This window comes from Tribolium madens, unplaced genomic scaffold, assembly GCF_015345945.1.
Source record: "Tribolium madens isolate multiple individuals breed KSU strain unplaced genomic scaffold, Tmad_KSU_1.1 Scaffold_1;HRSCAF=32;Tcas5.2_LG8, whole genome shotgun sequence".
NCBI lineage: Eukaryota > Metazoa > Arthropoda > Insecta > Coleoptera > Tenebrionidae > Tribolium > Tribolium madens.
Window position 1 is genome coordinate 10,872,885 of NW_025400984.1, and position 6,000 is coordinate 10,878,884.

The window sequence follows — 6,000 nt, forward strand, 5'->3', positions numbered from 1 at the left end:
GTTAATGAGAAAACCAGGTCGTGTCATAGGAAGGAAATTTAAGTGACAGAAACGTAGAGAAGTGACTAAAACAAACAAAAAAGTCTTAATAAACATGGGTTRCAAGAGTTTTTTGTTTACCTCTTTAAATATTTTACAATCTGTTTTTGACACCCTGTATAAACAATTACTTAAAATCAGAAAATTTGAAAATTTAGAAAGCCTTTAATTATCTGTGTTTTCTACATTGTTCTGACATTGATTTTAATTTTTTTGTGTTAGTAAAACTGTGAAAATTTGAAAAAAGTAAAAATAACATTGTTTTTGAGCAAAATTTGTGTTTTCTTTGCTTATTTTTGACTAATTCTCACTCAAATCGAGTGAGACCAATTCTCATTAATTTTGATTTTTTTGTGACTTTTAAGCGTTTTTTGAACAGATTTTGCAAAATAAATGAGTCTTCGGTTCAAAAACGAACTAAATCGCGCTGAAATAATATTAATTTGGATCTATTGTGGTAATTTTTCAGATAGTTTTAGCAAAACAGGAGATTTCAGCTCYAAAACGTTCGAAAATATAATTTTCGACTTGATTTGGTGATTTTTTGGAGAAATATTGAAAAAAACATGAGATTTTAGTTAATAACAATGTTAAAAAGTTTGAGAAACGTAAAAGTAACCTGAATTTATTAATTTTTTTGATTATTTTGACAAATTTTTACTCAAAAAGCGAATAAACTACAAAATATTTAATTTGTTTTTGTGATTTTTAGTCGTGTTTTAACAAAATCTCGCAAAATAATTGAGTCTTTACTAGCTAAAATAATTTACTTTGGTATTTTTTTATCAATTTCTTTCAAAAAAATTGATTTTATTTCAAAAAGCGTGCTTAATTATTTGAAAAAGTTAATTTCTAGCTTTATTTGGTTAATTTTTTGCTCAACGAAATTATGCAAAATAATTTTTGATTTTTGTTTATATTAAAGAAATCTTGCAAAAACCTGATTTTTATTTGAAAAATATGCTCGCAAGTTTAAAAACTGTAAAAATAACACGACTTTACTTACCATGTAAGGTAAGATACCAGGAACATGGAAAAAATGTTAAAAAAATTCTATTTATAAAAATTTCGAAGTTATGAGAGTTAAAATTTTTATTTATTTCTGTTGGAAAAATAATTTACCAAGTTTTTTGCTACAGGCTTGGTATCTTATCTTAGTAGGTACAACGTGTTTCAAAATTATTTTCATCTAGTCATCTATGTAAAAAACAAATAAACCTCAATATTGACAGTTGTCACTGTTGACAGAACTATCTAGTTCAAAAAAAAAAAAAGAGTAGAGCGGCACTGAATAATTTACATGTAGATGACAATCATTTTGAAACACGCTGTATAAACAATTCATGTATTTTTATTTTATTTTCCGGTGTCAATTTTCCCGGAGTTTTTCCCCGAATTCCGCGAGTGCTTTGAACTTGGCCTAGACGCACGCTAGACGACTTAAATTTAGATTGTAGTATTGATCAGCGTCCAGACGTCGGGTAGTTGGAGAAAAAATTGTTATTTAAGTCGTGCTGTTGTGTGAGATAAACAAGAGAGAAGCGACGGAAGGAATAACAATGACGATATTCTCCAGTTCAGATTTCAAGCAGAGCCACCCATATTATCAACACATGGTCTCTGAAGCGAATAGATATTTCCAAATAAGGATGAAATTTTGTTGCCACTTCCTTTCTCGCTTAGATAACACACTTTCACGTCCATCTGTCTCACTCGATGGACATGGGTGTGACCCAAAAACGCACACATGGGTTACCGAGTTAATTGTAATTTGATAATCCATGGAGGATGGGTCCGAATTTGTGGTGGGCAGAAATGGGGGCTTGTGGGATTTTCGACACGGTCCTTGCCTTATTTGTTTACGGAAATGGGGAAACGAGAACTGGACCCATGGGTTGGGTTGGTTAATCAAAAATTCACTCCAAAAAACTAACAAGCGACATTTTTTTTTATTATGCTACAATCATTTATAACAGCCTTGTACATGCTAAAGAAAAAATTGAGGATTTTTTTTCAACACATTGTCAATTTTTTCGTCGCCACTGATACACAGACACGAAATATATTATTGTTTTTGTAATTCAAAGCCAGGTTTACACGAGTATTAAATTACTGTCATATTTTATGCCAACAGTGGTACCAACACATAAAGAGAAATAAAAGTGTAATAAAACCACAGAAATCAGTATTGTATAACGATTAGTGCATATTTTAGTAGTAATGGGTAGATTCATTATTTCCCTTAACAGGGGTTGACTTAGGGGTAGAAATAACAAACAGGGATGATTCAGAATTTGATTTTCGTTCATACTAAAATTTCTGAAAGCACCACTCGTGATAACATCTCTACGTGTTTGTTTTTCTATTGTAGTTGATTTTCCCACATGGTTTTCTATTTTTATACAGGGTGAACCAAAAATGGGTGCAAGCTCTATAACTTTTTTTCTATACAAGCTATCGAGTTGAATTTTTTTTTGACGGTAGGATTGACAATGAGGCTCATTCCAAAAATATTTTTATTTATACAGGGTGTTTGTTTTTCGAGCTCCACCATGGGATCTCAGTTATTATAATAGATACGAGGTCGGTTAAATTAGAGCAAAGTTGCGCATTTTTGTGCTGAACAATAATATAAAAGAAAATTTAATGAGTCATTTTTAATTTTTGAATTATTGGAGAAACACGGACATTTGTAATTTTCGTTTTCATTTTTTTAAGTGAAAACTAAAAAACCTAGACGTTTTTAACTAGGCACTTTTTTGCAAGGAATCTAAATCTGTCATTCTAATTTCCAAGGCACTCTTGATGTCAGAGTTACAAGACTCAAGTTTGGATTTTCTTATGGACGCCATATTCGAATTCTCTATTTTTGAAAAGTTTTTTTGTTTCTGATTACAACGATGTATCACACGATATGATCAAATTTTACATGGTATTTAAAATTAAGGAAAAGCGTTTTTTGGAAAAAACGACAATTTTAATTAACAAATTAAATTTTGAAGGTGGTGCATCCGAGCATCTTTTATAACTTTGTGTTAAAATCTAGTTTGTTAATTAAATTTTTTTTCTCAAAAACGCTTTTTCTTAATTTAAAATACAGAAATCAAATATGGCGTCTATAAGAAAATCCAAAGTTGGGTGTTGTAACTCTGATATCAAGAGCGCCTTGGAAAATACGATGACAGATTGAGATTCCTTGTAAAAAGTGCTATAAGAACGTTCTGGTTAAAAACATCTAGGTCTTTTAGTTTTCGCTTAAAAAAAATAAAAACCAAAATTTCCGTTTTTTCCAATAATTCAAAAACTAAAAATGACACATTAAATTTTCTTTCAGATTATTGTTCAGCATAAAAATGCGCAACTTTGCCCTAATTTAACCGACCTCGTATCTCTTATAATAACTGACACCCTGTATACAAATGTCCCAAAATTAAATACACAATTAAGTTTTTTTTTTAATTAAAATCTCTAATTTTTGATACAATTTTGGATTTTTCACTAAATTATCGGCTTCCGTCAAATTTTACGCCAGCGGCCTACTAGATTCCTTTTTTTTCTCGAAAAAAAAAAACAACATTTCTTGTTTTCCAAAAATCTCACAAATTTTACAAAGTAGACTCCACAAACCCCATATCGGCAAAAAGCCTATAAAAAATGCCATGCAACGATCAAGAAAATCTAAAGTGTGTATCTGAAAAAGTCGAGTTATTTCCATTTGTTTTTTGTCATTTAAAAAAATCGTAGTAGGCGATGAAACATCTTCGTTATGTCAAAAACTGCGCTAAAGCTTAGGGAATTAACTGCAAAAAATTTGGTTAAGTTATCTTACATTTTTTTTGACATATAAATTGACATAAGTCAAAAACTATTGCAGACAAGTCTAAGAAACTAGGTGCGTTTTATCGCCAATTTAGTGGCGAATCCAAAAATGCAATAAAAATTGGGAGTTTTCCTTGAAAAAAAACAAACCTTGTTGTGTAACTTATTTTGGGACACCCTGTATATAAATAAAAATAATTTTGAAATGTGCCTCAACCCTATTGTTTAAAAAAAAATTAAGTTGATAGCTTGAATAGAAAAATAGTTATGGAGCTTGCACGCACCCCTGACTCACCCTGTATACAAAGCTGTTATGCTCATTTTTTGCAAGGGTAAGTCCGGGAAAGATGGATTATATTGCTATCAAATTATTTTAATTTCAATTCAAACCACGAATGTTCCATCTCTCCCGGATTTACCCTAGATTTAAAAAAATGCAGTGTAAAAAAAGACAAATCTGATTGAAAACAGCATATGGTTTGCGTCGTCTTCTGATGGAAATGTCCGAAAAAGCAGTTGGAAGAGTCGATTCAAGGTTTATTTTCCATAAAACACAAATCGGTGTCGGTTTCCTTTTCGAGACATCTACCTAACCAATCGTCTTGCACTTTCTTTACCATAAACAAGACGTTGAAATTTATTATTTGACCGAATTTGTTCAAAATTCGCTAATATGGTGATAATGAGACGATTATTTTATTGAAATAGGTTAAGTGACACAGAATTTCTCAAATATCGTTTCCATTTTCGGAATTTTGAAAAAACTCCAATTAATTATAACTAAACGTAAAAACGCATCAATTACATCAATTGAATAAGATTTGATTTATCACGCAATTAAATTAGCATGAAACTTATTTTAATCATCTGTTGTGGTTGCAAGAATCCTGAAATGTGTCAAAATTTACAGTTTCAGTGATCATCCACCAGATGTGAAACAGGTGCTCCATCAAACTTATCTCTCTGACACCGATTATTTTTTTATCAAACAATCTCTTATGTAATAAAGCACCAAAATAAAATTTATGAAGCCAAATTACTTGAACACCTACGCCACTGGCCAAATATTTATTAAGTGCTGAAATAAGTGTCATCGACGAGGCAAATTAGCACAAATCTGTAAATTGAATAAATTCTCGACATTTAATAGATATTTTCACAAGAATTTTTAATCATTTCCTTTCCCAAAGTGATAACATCGAATTGGAACACCTGGAGGAAAGTTGCTAGAAAACAATGCATGATCGTAAAGAAGTCTATAAATAAATTTAATTTTGGCACACTTGGGATGTGGAAGTGGCGTTCCGTTGGTCACTTATCGTGAAAAAGCGACCAAAACGAAGATTTTTTTATCACTTTCCGGTGGGGAAATTTTTAAGTGGCTTTTTTCCAGTGTAGTAATTTTCAATTTTCAGTCAAGTGGTTTGTGTTTTGACAAGGTCATTGGCACCGTTACCAACTTTAAAAAATGCTACTAAATGAGTGTTATTTTTGCCAAAAATGTGATTTTTCAAAGGCTGAAAAATGGTCGTATTTAGATTAAAAAAAAACATTTTGAAGCTTAAAGTTTCTAGTTTTGAGATTTTATGGCAAAATTTTTTGTGAGCTACGGTTGTCACGCAATCCTAGAGAATAGTGCGAGAAAATAATATTTTTTTTTGGTTTTTGTGTTTGATTATCGATATTTCAGCAGCCAATGACAGTACAAAGAATATAAAGATAGTTTCAAAAACTGGAATCAATTTCCTAGAAGATATTTTTTTTTGAAAAAAAAATGTTTTTACACTCAACATAGATTTTGAGAAAATAAGAGAAAAAAGTAACTTTTTTCGTTGTTTTAGTAAATCTACCGCATATTTACAAATATTGATAAAGAGATTAATGTTTCTAGGTTTTTTTTTATAGCTTAATGAACCTCCAATAACCCTGTAAATTTTTAATTTGATCTATCAAACCGTTTTTTCCGACCGATTGATCAAAGTTTTACTAAAGAATTAAATGAACAAGTTTCTAAACAGTGTAACCTTCGTCACAATGAAAAAAACAATTTTTCGTAACTGTTTTTATAATTTTGCATTAGTTATTATTTGTTAATTTCGAAAAAAATTGAAAAAATTAAGAAAATTAAAAAAAAATAAACAT